Source organism: Fundulus heteroclitus, chromosome 11 (genome assembly GCF_011125445.2).
Source record: "Fundulus heteroclitus isolate FHET01 chromosome 11, MU-UCD_Fhet_4.1, whole genome shotgun sequence".
NCBI classification, from domain to species: Eukaryota; Metazoa; Chordata; class Actinopteri; order Cyprinodontiformes; family Fundulidae; genus Fundulus; species Fundulus heteroclitus.
The window spans coordinates 15,391,865-15,410,034 of record NC_046371.1 but is presented as its reverse complement, the minus strand read 5'-3'; the positions used below and the strand labels follow the sequence as shown (position 1 = coordinate 15,410,034).

Genomic DNA, 18,170 nt, shown 5'->3' with positions numbered 1-18,170 from the left:
TTTTTAAGGAGCAACCAAGTCCACTTCCAATTTATATTTTCAAATGTTTTAGACCAATAAAATACACAATCTGGTGACAAAACAACATCTCGTAATAGAATATTTCTTAATCTTTTGTTGGTTGTTTTCTTACTTATTGTCATGATTTTGGTACATTTATCTGGTTTGTTCACCCATTTCACACCTGTTGTTACGCCACCCTGTTCTCATTACTGCTCACCTGTTCCACCTGCGTTTGACAGTATATATTCACCCTTCAGACAAGACAGCAGTGCCAGTTTATTTCGTCCTTGTGATTGATCTATTCCACTGTTTTTGTATTCTGATTACCTGTTCCTTTCATGTTCTGTTCCTTGACCTCCGAGTTTGCCTGTTCCTTCCTGATACGTTTGCCTGTTTCTAGACGCCTGCCCGACTTGATATCCTGCTTGATCTCTGTTTACCCGTGTACCGATCTCTGGACTGTGACCTGACTTTGCTCTGGATTATCCCTTGGTACCTCATCGGCTTTCTGACCTCCTGTTACCGACCACTGACCACATTCCGGACATCGTCTCCTGCTCGACCCCTTTGGATTTTCCTGCCCTCGATTGTCTTCACGGTTTTGACCTTAGCCCGTCCCCCAACCACCGCTTCACCAGAACTGAACATAAGACCAGGTTAGTGGCCCGTACGTTCGTGTTAAATCACATCCTGACCGACGGGGTCACTAACCTGTTGTCTCCGCCCGCAGAGGTTACCGCTGAGATCACCGGCGCCGTCCACTCAGTTATTCACAATAAACTGTTTGTTCATCTTGAATACTGGGTCCTTCTGTTTCACAGTTCTGACACTTATAAAAGGACAATCGTAATCAATATAAATGGAGTTTGGATCAAAATTTGGCATTGAGTGAATTTGATGTGTAGGGAAAGATGATAAAAGCTTTAATGATCCACTTGGGGATTGCGTCAAACACAACAGCATATTCTTTAGGGGTAACAGGAAATTGGAAAAGTAACATTAAGTCAGAATAAGACAATAAATGACCATTTGGATTTAGTAATTGGCTTACAAGTAATATTCCCCTATTATACCATTTTCTATAAAAGATTGTCTTTTTCTTGTATTTAATGTCTTCATTATTCCAGATATAATATTTATGAGGAGAAAATTGTGTTTGTACAAAAGTGACCAGCTTAACAGCATTTGTTTATGAAATGTAGATAATATTAAGGGGATTTTGGGTATACTGTAATTGCATCTAAGAAGAAAGGGTAATCCTCCAATTTTGTCAAAGTTGTAAATGGGAATAGCATTCCATATAGAGGTTGTTGTTTTTTTTGTTAGAAGATTTTTTAAATATTGTTTAAAGATGTGAAGTCAAGGGCTTCAATTCCTCCTTTTTCAACTTTATTCATTAGAATATTTTTCATGATGAGATGGCATTTCTTTTTCCATATAAAGTTAGTTTATTTTATTAATGTTGGTACTGATCTGTTTGGGAACATCAACAGCAAGGGCCGGATAGATAAGTCTAGATATACCATCAGCTTTGACTAATAATGAGCGACCTAAAAGAGAAAGATCTCGCTGGAGCCATAGATTAAATCTTTGTTCAACTATTTTAATTATGGGGTTAAAATTTTCAATTGATCTTATATTTTGATCTTTAATTGTTGTGATTCCAAGATATTTAACTTTGTCTTTTATAGGAATGTTGAGGACTGTGCCTTTTTAAATGAGATTTAATGGAAGATATTTCACATTTGTTTTGATTTAGAGTCAAACCAGAAGCTTTGGAGAAGGTGCTGATGATTTCAATAGTTTTTTATTTCACATTTATTCTTTAAAAAAAAAAGTGCAGTGTCATCCGCCAGCTGCTCAGTCACAGGTTTTCTTCTCTCTACCCCCCCCCCCCCCCCCCCCTAGCCTCGTGAGACCATCCTGATCTCGCGAGCTTTCAAGGTTTCACTCGCAGATCAGTCTGGATACTCTCCGCTGAAGAAAATTTGGAGCCGTTCACCAAACGAACGTCCAATCAGCGTTGGCTTTGAGGCGGGTTGAGGTGTGACGCAACGGGAAGCGCGTCAGTTCAGTCTTAACAGCATGGCGGCTTCAGCCGATGAAACTAGCGTTAGCGTGGCTATCGAGCAAGTTTTATCGGAATTACAGAGTATTTCTTTGCTGAGCTAACGAGCCTTTACCTGCAGCAGCAAGAGTAGCTTGGCTTGTGGTTGTGTTTTCGTCGTCGCTCTGTTACGAGCGACGACGAATCTGATTGGTTCATTTGGCCCGTCTATCACCAACATAGGCCAATCAGCTAACCAGTATTTTCGCCCCTTCCCAAAATTACTTCAACGGAAGGTTTCCAGATGGATATGCGGAGCAAATCTATCTGGCGGAGTCAGGTAACCCCCCCCCCCCCCTCCTGACATCACGTGCCTTCTGCCCTTTCCGTCCATGTTCCCGCCTCCCTACCAGGCAGCCAATAGGAAGCCCGGTCGCAAATTCCCGCCCATAGCGGCGTTAACGGTTTTTAACGTTAACGGTTGCTCATGCTCTCAGAACATAATTTTCAGGACACAGAGATGGCATCTGCTCTTTATTATTTCAAAGACAAGACTGTGGAAGTTGGGAAATCTTCCTGGATAAGTCCTATCGATCAACAACAATGTCCGAAAATATTCACTGAGTGCCCGAACCTGGAAGATGAAGATGGAAGATGAAGATGGGTGGATATAAAGTGGGACATCAAAAGGAGAAAAAAGTCGGACGGTCCAACTTTTGATGGTAAGTTGTTGATTTTTTTTTCTTCCTATAGTTATCTTTATTTATTTGTTATTTCGCTTTGTAATAGCCCAGTTATGTTGATTTTTATTAAGCTAATCTACAAGCTAGCAAAACTTGCATGATTCAACTTTTGACTGTTTTTTCAAAGAAGGTTAGTTCATTCCTAGAGTCATTACTTCTATTCGGTGCTATATGATCACTATAACATAATATAAAGTCCTTATTTTATTTAATCGTGGACTTTTTAAACCACAACGAAATGACTTTGGTCAAGCTCAGGACATCATGCTGTCCTGCTTATCAAATTCTCTGCACAAGTCAATTTCAAATATTTTGTTAAACAGTATTAATTTAACAATTAACATTAACAGTGAAATAATTGGATGAGGACTACTATGAACAGTAATATTTAAAAGTATTTTTCAAATTACATGATGTATTTCTATTATATTCCTAATTTGATTTTGCAAATAATTAAAAGTGGACATGGGCTGTGTCTCATTCCGCCTACTTCTACACTTCGAACACTTAGTTTTAAGTAGGTAGTGTAGATAACACAAAAAGTCAGTGCACTGAAAGTACCCGGATGACCCCCTAAAAACGGGCACAAAATGCAGTGTGTAACGATGGACCCTACTCGCACTAAACGGACGCCATCTTGACTACAAAGCGGAAAGGGAGGGGCTAAGGACGTCGGGAAGATGTTCCCATTTTGAAAATAATGGCGGACAATTTAGCCGAGACAGCCGGAGCTGCGACACCGCAATCATTTAAATGTAAGTAATGGTGGTAATACGAGGCATTGTACTCGATAGGTGTTTGTAAAATACACGAACATACCTCATGTTCAGCCAATATTTGGAGGATCCTGCGTTTACGTGGGAGGCGATGTAATTTCAACATGCTGTGAATGTAAAGATTGTTGTTTTTATTTTTTTTAAAAACCGCCGGCATATATTTTTGGCGGTCTGAAAAATTTGCGGTCACGTGTGTTGCGTTCGTCACGTCATCCCGTCATTTCCGGTAAGTGTTTTAACATAAGGGTTCTTTTTGGAACACTACTAACAAGTACACCTCGCTGCAGCCTGCGGAAAGGGGGCGGGGACGGACCACTGTCAGTCTCATACCTTATATGGAAATGGGACCATTCCACTCCGGAAATTAAGGGGGCGCCAGTGACACTATTTCCTGTACCAGCCGTGTTATAATAATTATAATATTAATAACGCCATTTGTTTGCCAACCATAAATCAAATTAATATTTTAGAGACAAATGTACATTACATTTACAACACATTTATCCATCCACACCTATCCCTATAGTGGGATTGTTAGGGCTGCTGCGGTGGATCCTGGACAGATTCCCAGTCCATCGCAGATTAAGAAAACATCCATCCATCCATTTTCTGACCCACTTAATCCCTTATGGGGTCGCGGGGGTGGTTGGTGCCTATCTCCAGCGTTGAGTAAGAAAACAGATATAACCAAATACTTGCTAGTGCTGAAGTTCGAATAACAGATTTTGATGTTTGAATGGTACTCTTAAAATAAATAAATTCAAATCTAAAATATAATAGCCTTTGCCTTATTTAATAAGGACTAGATAGAAAAGAGGTTTGGTCGGTAAGACATTTAGACAACAATTTTGTCCAATTTAGTATGTCCATTTACAGTGCACTTTTGTTCTGTTTATTTGCCAAATATTTCTCTTATTATTCACATTGTGAATACAATTTACAAACAAACCAAATGACTTTTGAACTTCTAACAAGTGGCATTCCGAAAACTAAGATATACTTCTTTGCAGGCGACCTGGCTCAACTATTATCATTGTTTACCATAATGTCTCATTGGAAACTTTTCTACATAAAACTGATTGGTGTCCCACTATTCCATTTAGAATTTCCACATCAATTCTACCAATTGCAATCGATTCATAAACTGCGCTCCAAATACCTTAAATATCCACTTTTTGCTAAACCAAAAGGGATTCATTTGAAACTTTAAATGTAGCTTCAACCTGGAAAGACTCACACAGAGATAGGTTTTAGAAAGTTTATTTGACAAGAAATAATCTTTGGCGCTCGGAATCCGTCAGTAGACATGGTGCTGGTAACCGGCAGAGAGAATGATCCGCTGTGGATGAGGGTTTTTTTTCTATATGAAAACCTTTTTGAATAAAGTCACTGGATACATAAGTTAAACCAATGTGTAAATTCTAACTATAACTATCTTCATCTTATCTGCTCAGCGAATCACTTGATCATGCACCTCTGTCCCAGCCTAACGGCGGCGGTCTCATCTCCTCCACCCTTCATAAAGTCCGGCTTGATGTGTGCAATTGCTCCTCACCTGAGCTTTCCTCACCTCCATCTGGTCTCCACCTTTGTGTTCAGCATACATTAATCATATGTTTGCAATATGACTATGTAACCGAACAATGTTTTTCTCTGTGCTTGCTTTATTACAAAAAAAAAAATCTAATTCTGACTGGTAAAACATAAACAACTTAGCTGTATGTCGGATTTGTAAAGAAAATTTCTATTGATTCCAGTCATTTTTCAAAGATTTTAGGAAACATTTTATTTAAACATATAAAATATTGCAAGTTATTAACTTTGATTGTATGTCAAATTTTTAAAACAAGATTATCAAAATGTTAAACAATGCTGTTACAGTATAGTTACAATAACTTTATTGGTTCTACTCTCTTTAGAACATCTTACAGCCACAATGTAACTTTTTCTGGAACCGACAATATTTCTATGAAAACTAAATGAATGAATGAGCTACAACAAAAAGAACATTCAAAAATTTACATAATATTGAAATAACTCAAAACGAATGACCGCACAAGTTAAAAGGCAAATGTGCTTCATCAGAAATGTTTTAAAATGGCATGTCACACACACAAAAAAAAAAAAAAACGAACAATGTGTGACAACAGAAATATGGAAAACAACTGATTCATTCATTATTGACTTTCAGGGCAGCGTCCGGGTATGGCATCACAGTAGTAACGAGGGTACTCCCCTTCCATTTCTGGTGAAGCCCACACAGTCTTTATATGGCCGGTTGCAGGAAGAACACGTTTCGACCCCAAAAGGAATCCGATTTTCTGCTTTGAATGACTCTTAAAATTTATCCCAGTGGATCTCACATGTTAATAAAAAATATATTTCACGTAGTTCAAATCTAATTTTGCATGTTTAAAGTGAAAATATTCAAAGGTCCTTACCATCCAGCCAAGCAAAGTGAGTCTTCTTCCCGGAAACTGGGTCAGACACAATGGCTTCAAAGCACTTGAAGGTCGATGCCAAGGTGTGTCTTGGCATGCCAGGGTGAGGTAAGCTGTGTCTCCCTGTGCTAGTACCACCTCCTGGAGAACAGCTTCAAGTCCATTCAAAGGCATCTGAAAATAAAAAAAATAAAAAAACAGGTGCATTGCAAGACAGTCATACCAGAAGAATAGCTATGACACGTGATTATGAGTGAATCTTACCTGTAAGATTGGCGATATCCTTTGCACCTGCATGGTGAAGAGCATTAAACGCTAGTTAATACTTTATATCGCTCAAGATCTTATCCTTTCCATCTCTAATGGTATAAAAAATGCTGTCCAAATAATGAATTTAATTTTTGTTTTAAATCATTTAGGGTTTTAGTGTCATTTGCACATTGTAAATTTAACTTTAACGTAAATTTAAGGACAAATCGTAATAGCTACTGACATAAAAGGAAAAGGTTAGTACTCATCAGGAAATATACAAATGATTGGTATAAAAAAGGCATGTTTGAAATTAATCACTGTAGATTTTTTAACTTTATTGTTACTGCTTTGTAGGATTTAACAATTAATTTTAGAAGTCACAATGGCTTCCAGTTAACAGATATATATTCTGCAAAAAATTAATTAAAATTGTAAAAGTGATATTGCTCAAACAGCCAAGGGCAGGTATTAACTAATTAGATTTACTCAATTATTCTGTAACGTTTGACAAAAAAAATAAAAAAAATAGGTCTATTTTTCCTTATGTTGTAATCTTGAGTAAATTTGTTGATACGCAACCCAATGCGTGTAATTTAACTGAATGAAGAACACATTTTAACCTACAAAAAAATAAAACACGATACACAGATAAATGTTGTTCATGCTAGGTTTCTTCTAACCTTAATTTGTTTTCTTGTAATAATATTTTTCATTTTTGGTTAGAAAATGCCGAACAGTGTACATAACTTCATTTTTATTCATGTCTGCTAAAATAAATGGGCAATATTACATCGCACATTATGATCAGTAAAACAGGACTTAATAATAGCCATCTCACAAAATACTTTGTTACTCTTACTTGTGTGTAATTTTGTTTTTGTTTTTTTTGCACAGTTACTTATTAAAAATATATTGAAGCAGTGCTACTCGTTATTAGAGCATCACATCTGGGTACTACACCCACATATGATGACAGCTGTTAGTTTATAAAAAATATTTGACTTTCCAGAAATGTAACATTCATGTTCCAAAAACACATTTAAAAATAAAAGAAAAACACTTGAAAACTGATAAGCATGTAAAAAAATATTTTATATTTTTCAAGTGTTACTTTACATACCGTTATGTTGAGCCATAGCAGCTTTTGCTATATGGTTCTGTACCTTGTGCGACTCATCGGCATTGTATGAGCAAGGGGGACATCAATATGTTGCAAATAGATAGATGCGTGGATCTGTGTGATTAAAATAACAAACAAATTCCATCTAATGGTGCCCTGCAGGAAAATAATTATCTATGCTACATGTTAGCCTTCGCTGTATAAATTACGAATTTCACTTGTCTACAGCTGTTAATTATATTTTAAACCTAATCTAAAAAATTATTTACTATGTGAAAACAAGTTTTAAGAAGGTAAAAATACCTTTTGCTGACTTCGTAGGTTTTGCATTATGGATCGTGTGCCGAACATCAGTGGAAGAACCTCTACTTCTTTTAATCGACTTCTCAACTCCGCTTCTTTAAGGTACTAGTGATAATGAAAATAGCGCCCCCTTCATTTCCGGAGTGCAATAATCCCATTTCCATATAAGGTATGGGACTGACAGTGGTCCGTCCCCGCCCCTTTCCGCAAGGCTGCAGCGAGGTCCTTCTCACTACTAACGGTCGAAAGTGGGCACTACGGGATCCGCGTTGCATTGTGGGACGTGGCGGCCATGTTGATGGCAACACGAACGTTAACATTCCTCTGACATAACGTTGTTGAACATAGAGACGTACAAGTAGAGTTGAGAAAGAATAGATAGAAAAAAGATGTTAAAATCCCGAAAAGGATCTGGAATTTACCGGGACACATTAAATAGAGAAGCCAGGGACCGGTATGTTGACAAAATCAGCATGATTAATAATTTGGATCCATATGATTTTTGGTAGAGGGAGGGCAGTATGGAGGACCAAGTCTTCCATATCTAAAAATAAATACAGAAATAAATAAATGCTCAATAAATAAATAAGCATACAATTAATTGCCACCAAATTAATAAATGTAGGTAGAAATTAAATTATACAGTGAGACATAAATGTATATATCTCTTTTAATTAGCTTATTCTTTTATTCGCCTTTGTAATAATTACCTTATTTATTTATTGTGCGTTATAATCTTCAACTTTATTTATTAATTACTTATATTTTTTAAGTATTTATTTTTGTGCATGTTATAATATTTTTGTCTGTTTTATTCTTCCTTTGTATTTTTTTACCCTATATATTTCTGTGATGCTATTTATTTCTGCCTGTCGTTTTTACATTTCTGCCTGTCCTTTTTACATTTCTGTATGCATTTCTGCCTCATTATGCAAATGAGGAGGGGCTGTGTCTTAAGGGCTCAACTTCTTCCCATTGGTTGGTTAGCATTTTACTGCGTCGGTCAAATCTACATGGCTTTTCCCCGCACTAAAGCTTAAGTAATGTCAAACTCAGCAGTCAGACGTTCAGTGTCCGACCTCTTAAGGAAAGCTGCTAATAGACTGGAAGAATTAGAACGCTGTACATTTGGGATCTGAATGTTTTTCTGTGGTTTCAGATTCGGTTTTTCCAGATCAGTAACTCATCGGCGGATGATTTCTTCTACAAAACAGACACCCCTCTGCAACCACAGCAAGGCAGACACTGAGCTACAACCATAGTTTCCTCAAAACGAGTCTCCCATCGCGCTGGGTGAATTACATTGGACCCTATGCAGAGCTCGCTTGATAAGAAAATACTGTAGTTGATTATAAAAGTCCCGTTGACTCCACGGAGTCAACAGGATCTAGCTCATGGTTGATCCGGTTGAGGGGCTCCGATTTCGGCCAGCGTCTCTCAGCTGCTCCCTCCTCCCACACGCGGTGGTGCATTTAGGGACCGTCAAAAAACATTTGAATCAAGCACTCTTGAGAAACAAAAATCAATAAATTCCGTATTTTGTGACCACCTATGACAAAACTAATATAAAATCATGCCACTAAATAACATCTGTAAGGCACCCTTGTTTTTATTCCATTTTAAGCTATTTTCAATTTTTAAGATTTATTCAAAGACAATAGTTGGCTGAAGTGTAGAACAATTTCACAAAGAATTTGAGTGAGTGGGTCACATGACCTGGAAGCTATTGAAGAAAAGTCCAAATTTTTGTCTTGAAAATTGAAAATAGCTTAAAAATTAATAAAAACAAGTGTGCCTTACAGATTTTTATCTATTGGCATCAATTTGTATTACTTTATCTTAGCTGGTCACAAGATAATACATTTATTGATTTTTATTTCTCAAGAGAGCTTGGTTCAAAAGTTTTTTGACGGTCCCTAAATGCACCACCGCGTGTGGGAGGAGGGAGCAGCTGAGAGACGCTGGCCGAAATCGGAGTCCCTCAACCGGATTAACCATGAGCTAGATCCCGCTGACTGCGCGGAGCTGTAATGTCCAATATCCAAATTCAAACCAACTTCACTGCGGTGCTGGATCATGCTTAAAGACGCAGCGTGAACCCCAAGTGTTGCAGCTGAGGGGGAAATGTTGGATCGGCTTGATGAAACTCCGCCTCCTTCACAAATTAGACCAACATGGATAGAATAATGATAATATGTAGTGCTTTTTATTGCCTGGATGTGAATCTGATAATCATATTGTGCCTTTTATAATCAACTACAGCATTTTCTTATCAAGCGAGCTCTGCATAGGGTCCAATGTAATTCACCCAGCGCGATGGGAGACTCGTTTTGAGGAAACTACGGTTGTAGCTCACTGTCTGCCTTGCTGTGGTTGCGGAGAGGTGTCTGTTTTGTAGAATAAATCATCCGCCGATGAGTTACTGATCTGGAAAAGCCGAATCTGAAACCTCAGAAAAACATTCAAATCCCAAATGTACAGCGTTCTAATTCTTCCAGTCTATTAGCAGCTTTCCTTAAGAGGTCGGACACTGAACGTCTGACTGATGAGTTTGACATTACTTAAGCTTTAGTGCAGGGAAAAGCCATGTAGATTTGACCGACGCAGTAAAATGCTAACCAACCAATGGGAAGAAGTTGAGCCCTTAAGACACAGCCCCTCCTCATTTGCATAATGAGGCAGAAATGCATACAGAAATGTAAAAAGGACAGGCAGAAATGTAAAAGCGACAGGCAGAAATAAATAGCATCACAGAAATATATAGGGTAAAAAAATACAAAGGAAGAATAAAACAGACAAAAATATTATAACATGCACAAAAATAAATACTTAAAAAATATAAGTAATTAATAAATAAAGTTGAAGATTATAACGCACAATAAATAAATAAGGTAATTATTACAAAGGCGAATAAAAGAATAAGCTAATTAAAAGAGATATATACATTTATGTCTCACTGTATAATTTAATTTCTACCTACATTTATTAATTTGGTGGCAATTAATTGTATGCTTATTTATTTATTGAGCATTTATTTATTTCTGTATTTATTTTTAGATCTGGAAGACTTGGTCCTCCATAGGGCAGACGTTTCTGTTGAGATTAAAATAATAAAAAATATATATATATCAGCCCACTACAACACAAAATATAGCACATTTCAGCAGTTGGGACTTAAAAGGAACAGGATGATAGGAATGACAGACTAAATTAACAGAGCAGGTATTACAATTTGCTCAAATGAATTAATATTGCAACCTAAACCCACATTCAGTAATGGCTGATCTACAAAGCCTGTTGACTTTATCGTTTTTTTCATGTTTTAATAGTTTGTTTAATATAGCTAATTCACAACACCTGTCATCTCAGTGTACTCTCTCTGTTTTTTTTATTTGACAACGTCTCTTACACAGACAACTACAGTGACCTCTGAAAGAAGAGACATGAATTCATAAATGGTGAAGACATCTGGCAAGAAACACCCAAGAGGAAGAGCAAACCAAACAGCAAGTGGAAAGATGTGGCAGAGGAGGACCATGAAGTTCAAACAAAAAAGGTAGCTACCTGGATAAATAACACTGCATGAGAACAGTCTATTGTAATCCAGAACCTTGTAAAAAAAAATAACACTAAAACTTAATTTGAGGACCACCAAAGGCAGCCTATATAACTAAACTGCCACTTGTACAATAGCAAAGGGTGATCACTTGTTTCTCAAGAGAGAGTCCGACAAAAGCAATGTCGGACTCCGTAATTTTCTCTGGTCCCCTGCCTGATTTGACCAGTGATGACATGTTTAGCCGCATGTCATCATTCAACCGCTGGTTGTCTAGGTGGTGTCCTGAAAACGACGTGGGCTACACTGATAACTGGAGAACTTTCTGGGGAAAACCTGGTCTGATCCGGAGAGACGGCATCCATCCTACTTTGGATGGTGCAGCTCTTCTTTCTAGAAATCTGGCCGGATTTATTAGTCCTCCTAAATGCTGACAATCCAGGGTCCAGACCAGGAAGCAGAGCCGTAGTTTAACACACCTCTCTGCAGCTTCTGTACTGTTACCCATCCATTATCCTATTGAGACGGTGTCTTTCCCACGGCCAAAACTTAACAGATCAAAAACTTATCTAAAAGGAACAAATCATAAAAACCTAATAAAAATCAATACGGTTCACCTTGAACCTAAAAATAAAACAATTAAATGTGGTCTATTAAATATAAGGTCTCTCCCTCCAAAGACTTTGTTAGTTAACGAATTGATTTCTGATAAACAGATTGATTTGTTTTGTCTCACAGAAACCTGGCTACAAGAGGACTACATTAGTATAAATGAGTCAACTCCCTCCAATTATTCAAATTTCCACATTCCCAGATCTGTGGGAAGAGGAGGAGGAGTGGCAACTATCTTTCAGTCTGATTTATTAATTAGTCCCAGGCCAATTAATAACTACAGTTCTTTTGAACATTTAACCCTCAGTTTCCCTCATCCAAGCTGCAAAGCAATAAAACCTCTTCTGTTTGTTGTTTTGTATCGTCCACCAGGCCCTTACACTCAGTTTTTGGATGAGTTGTCAGATTTCTTATCTGATTTGGTGTTAAATACTGATAAGGCTATTATAGTGGGTGATTTTAACATCCATGTTGACACAGAATGTGATAACCTTAGTGTAGCCTTTAAAACTATCCTAGATTCAATTGGTTTTGCTCAAAATGTGCATAAACCGACGCACTCTAGGCTCCATACTTTAGACCTTGTGCTGACGTATGGCATTGATTGTGAAGAATTAACAGTATTTCCTCACAACCCTGTCCTATCTGATCATTTTTTAATAACATTTGAGTTTAATCTAACTGAGTTCTCCACCCCCAAAAGAGGGTTCCATTATAGTAGATCTTTATCGGATAATGCTGTATCAAAACTTAAAGAGTCTGTCCCCTTTTTAATATCCTCCGTATTGCAGAAATGCCCTGCAGATAGCAGCAATGTTGTTTCTTCCAATTCACAAATAGATGTCTTTGTAAACGGTATGACTTCGTCATTGCGTTCTGCATTAGACAATGTAGCTCCCTTGAAAAAGAAGGTGATTATTCACAGGAAGCTGGCTCCTTGGTTTAATTCAGAGCTGCGTTCCTTGAAGCACAATGTTAGGAAATTGGAGAGAAAATGGCGCTCTACACACCAAGAGGAATCCTACCTAATCTGGAAGAACAGTCTATTGTTGTATAACAAGACCCTTCGCAGAGCTAGAGCAGCATATTTTTCATCATTAATTGAGGAGAATAAGAATAATCCTAGATTTCTCTTCAGTACAGTTGCCAAACTTACTCAGAGCCACAGCTCTGTTGATCCATCCATTCCCTTAGCTCTTAGCAGTAATGATTTTATGGGATTCTTCATAAATAAAATTGATTCCATTAAAAATAAAATAATTGGCATCCTCCCAAACATGATTACCTCATCCTCAGTAAGTGAGGCAGCATTGGAGGAATCCTTAGAACCTGCGCAGTGTCTGAACTGTTTAAAAGCAGTAGAGCTTTCTGAGCTATCTAAAATTTTAGCTTCATCTAAACCTTCTACCTGTATGTTAGACCCAATCCCAACCAAGTTGTTTAAGGAGGTATTCCCTCTGATCAGTGGTCCTATTTTAGACATGATTAATGTATCCTTGGTAAATGGATATGTACCACAGGCTTTTAAAGTAGCTGTTATTAAACCTTTACTTAAGAAACCATCTCTTGATCAAGATGAGTTAGTAAATTACAGACCTATATCTAATCTTCTTTTCTTATCTAAAATTCTTGAGAAAGTAGTTGCTAATCAACTATGTGAACATTTACAAAGTAATGACCTACTTGAGGAGTTTCAGTCAGGCTTCAGAGCTCATCATAGCACTGAAACAGCTCTGGTGAAGGTCACTAATGATATTCTCATGGCCTCAGATAATGGACTTGTGTCTATACTTGTCCTGTTAGATCTCAGTGCTGCATTTGATACAGTTGATCACAATATTCTCCTACAAAGACTTGAGCATACTGTAGGGATTAAGGGAAAAGCATTAGGCTGGTTTAAATCTTATCTGTCGGACAGATTCCAGTTTGTTCATGTTAATAATAAATCTTCCTCAAACTCTAGGGTCACTTGTGGAGTACCACAGGGTTCAGTCCTTGGACCAATTCTATTTACTATATATATGCTTCCGATTGGCAAAATTATCAGACAGCATGGGATTAATTTCCACTGTTATGCTGATGACACTCAGCTATATTTATCCATAAATCCTGATGAATCCAATCAGTTACTTCGACTGCAGTCATGTCTTGATGACATCAAAAGCTGGATGACTTTAAATTTCCTGCATTTAAATTCTGACAAGACAGAAGTTGTAATCTTTGGGCCAGAGTCTTCAAAAAATAAAGTTCTTAATCAATCCCTTAATCTGGATGGCATTAACTTGGCCTCTGGTAATAAAGTTAAAAATCTTGGTGTTGTTTTCGACCAAGACATGTCATTTAAATCCCATATTAAACAGGTTTCCAGAGTTTCCTTTTTTCACCTCCGGAATATCGCCAAAATTAGAAACATTCTGTCCAGGAGTGATGCTGAAAAACTAGTCCATGCATTTGTTACTTCAAGGCTGGACTATTGTAATTCTTTACTATCAGGAAGTCCACAAAATGCAGTTCGAAGTCTTCAGCTGATTCAAAATGCTGCGGCAAGAGTTCTGATGAAAATCAACAAGAGGGATCATATTTCTCCAATTTTAGCTTCCCTTCATTGGCTTCCTGTTAAATCAAGAATAGAATTTAAAATTCTCCTTCTAACGTATAAAGCCCTTAATAATCAAGCTCCATCATATATCAGAGCTCTGATTACCCCGTATGTTCCTAACAGAGCACTTCGCTCTCAGACTGCAGGTCTGCTGGTGGTTCCTAGAGTCTCTAAAAGTAGAATGGGAGGCAGATCCTTTAGCTATCAGGCTCCTCTCCTGTGGAACCAACTCCCAGTTTTGGTCCGTGAGGCAGACACCCTATCTATTTTTAAGACTAATGTTAAAACTTTCCTTTTTGACAAAGCTTATAGTTAGAGTGGCTCATACCCTGAGCTATCTCTATAGTTGTGCTGTGATAGGCCTAGGCTGCTGGAGGACATCAGGGTCTAATTTTCTCACTCTACTGATTTCTACTGTTCTTCAGTCTACTGTTCTCCAGTTTTGCATTGTATTACATTGAAATGACTGTCGTCATTTCAGCTTTTAACTTTTTGCTCTCTCTCTTTTTCTTCATAGTAGGTACACCTGGTCTGGCGTTCTGTTAGCTGTGACATCATCCAGAGAAGACGGCTCACCCGCTACTACCATCTAATGTAGAACAGATTACTAGATCAATGTGTGCTTCTGTGCTTGTTTGTCTGTCTTGTTGTGTCTCTGCTCTGTCTTCTGTAACCCCAGTCGGTCGAGGCAGATGACCGTTCATACTGAGCCCGGTTCTGCCGGAGGTTTTTCCTTCCCGTTAATGGGTGGTTTTTCTTCCCACTGTCGCTTCATGCTTGCTCAGTATGAGGGATTGCAGCAAAGCCATGTACAATGCAGACGACTCTCCCTGTGGCTCTACGGTTCCCCAGGAGTGACTGCTGCTTGTCGGGACTTTGATGCAATCAACTGGTTTCCTTTATATAGGACATTTTTGACCAATCTGTATAATCTGACCCAATCTGTATAATATGATTGAACTTGACTTTGTAAAGTGCCTTGAGATGACATGTTTCATGATTTGGCGCTATATAAATAAAATTGAATTGAATTGAATTGAAGAGTGTGAACACTTTTCCTCAAAGCTGATGTGTTAGAAGTAGGCAAAATGAAAAAAAAAAAAAAAAAAAAACGAAAAATGAGCGAGTTTGACAAGTCGGAATTGGGTTGGCTCTATAACTGAGTAAGGAATCTCTAAATTTGCAGCTATTACGGAGTGTTCCTAATCTGAACTTGTCCAAAACCAGGAACAATTGTTGTGAACCGGTGATTGCGGCATGGACATTAATGCATCTAGGAAGTGAAGACTGGGCCATGTGGTTTGATAAAATAGATGAGGCACTGTAGCTCAAATTATTGGTTGTTCTGATAGGAAGAGGTACAAATACAGTGTACTGAAGTTTATTACACATTTACAGCTGCACATTATCATACGAGCTGGACCATATAAAGATGGGATGAGGTGATTTAGTCTAATGAATTCAGTTTTCTTTAACAGGATGCATCCGGTAAGCCAAGAGGGTCAGTTTGATGCTTTGGGCAATGCTTTGCTGGGAAACCTCGATGCTCCAATGTCACACACCATCTTCAAGCTTTCATGAGAGCAATATTCTATCAGTGTACTCTTTGAGCAGGATAGCATGGCTTGCCACAGAGCAAAATTACACTAAGAATAGTTTGAGAAGCTGGGGGCTTCTTCCCCAGAAGATAATCTAATTGAGCAACTTTGTGCGTCATATTTTAAACCCAACAAGTGACATTTTTGATGGAGACTTGTGAGAGATCAAAGCACATCATACTGCTGCTATTATAAAGGAAGACACGTGTTTGACACTACTTATGTCAACAAGTATTAAACCATTTTTCCCTACCTATCAGATTATGTGACTATAAAGGGCCTTACCAATTTCAGATATTCTGATTGACCCTGAGTCTGCACTTGAGAGGCACTGGAGTCACAGAATCTGTGAAAAATTGTATTATTCTGAACTTTCTGCAGGAGTGAATTCTGCAAAGTTGATAACTGAATGCAGTGAGCAATTTTTTTGTATGATATGATTGAATTGTCTTTGTAAAGTGTCTTGAGATGACTTGCATTTTGAATTGCCGCTATAGAATAAACTAAATTGAATTGAACTTCGTTAACAACACCTTTGCTTCTTTACAGTTTCTGTAAATTATAGATTATTCCAAAATGTAACTAATAAACCATCCTTTATGCTTGACATGTGTGTTGAATGTGGATAAATGTACCAATAAGTAACGTTTTGTTTGTATATTTGTTTTCACACTAACAGTCTATGCCCAGGCGAAGTTCCCCGACACCTCCATGCAAGATGTCAGACGGATCATTAGAAAGAATGCAACAATATAAGCGATTTTAAAGCAACTAAATGAAAAGAAGTCATAAAAGTAGTGTTTCTGTCAGGATATTTTTGTTCCAAAAATGTGTACTTTTTTCACCTTCTTTTGACAACCAAGAACTTCAGTTCTCAGTTCTTATTTAGTTCTTAGCTGGAAACATACTTTTGTTTAGATCTTTGATGATAATTGCAGTTTTTCTTGTTCCATTTTTCACAAAGAATGACTTCCTTGTGTTCACATTTTCATATGTAAATGTGTTTACATGTTCATTTCAATATTGAAAGCTAAGAAGGGTTAGACGCTTAAAAATAGGCTGAAAAACAGTCCCTCTTCAAACATATATGTTAGACCAATTGTAAACCTCATTTACAGATCTGTCCGGATAAAGAAAAATATATGTTTGAAGAGAATCATATCTTTTTTTAGATATTAAAAAGCCAATGGTTAGACTAAAATTATTGGATCTTAAGAAGTTAATACACCCAATAAAAAAAACTTGAATATGTCTTACAAGTCCAAAAGATCAAATTTACTTTACCTCCAAATGTGTTATTATTATTATTATTATTATATAAAGCTAAAACCGTTTTGGCATATTTTTTTCTACAAAAATTAATGAAAACACAAAATTAAAATTATTTTAAACTTTAATTAAACTTTATCTTAAAACTCGCTGGCCGGTCTACTACACCTCCCCTTCTCCATCTTCTCCCTGGATAGAGTTTATTCCCACCTCCTCTTAGTCTTTTTCCAGAGCAGCCATGTCCTCTCGGGCCTCAGTGAACTAACTTTCCTCCATGCCCTCGCATGGAGAAGGGCATGAACTCACTGATCATCCTGTTCAGGTTGGTAAATGTGAGACGCCTCATTTTAAAGATGGCCTCGTTGTCCACTAGGAAGGCGCAGTCCGAGTGCTCGAGGTTAGCGTGGCTGTTTAGGACGCCGTTGTACGGCTCCACCACAGCTATGGACTACTGAGGCGCCGGGTAGAAAATCTCCTTCCCATTCACCTCTCGTTTGATTGAACAGGATATTTCAGTGGACAGTAAACTTTGCCTACTGCACATTTTTCCAGATGGACTCAAAGTTATTATTATATAAAGCTAAAATAGTTTTGGCATAATTCTTTCTACAAAAATTGATGAAAACACAAAATTAAAATTATTTTAAACTTTAATTAAACTTTATCTTAAAACTCGCTGGCCGGTCTACTACACCTCCCCTTCTTCATCTTCTCCCTGGATAGAGTTTATTCCCACCTCCTCTTAGTCTTTTTCCAGAGCAGCCATGTCCTCTCGGGCCTCAGTGAACTAACTTTCCTCCATGCCCTCGCCCACGTACCAGTGGATGAATGGTTAGACTAAATATAAATAA

General features: G+C 37.6%; 1 long non-coding RNA gene across 1 annotated transcript; it reads left to right on the top strand.

Moving 5' to 3' along the window:
- The first annotated feature begins 2,506 nt into the window (after positions 1 to 2,506).
- On the top strand, positions 2,507 to 17,029 carry LOC118564539. Its single transcript, XR_004931912.1, has 3 exons — positions 2,507 to 2,772; positions 11,099 to 11,241; positions 16,730 to 17,029. It is a non-coding gene; the product is annotated as an uncharacterized LOC118564539 (long non-coding RNA).
- Positions 17,030 to 18,170: the final 1,141 nt, after the last annotated feature.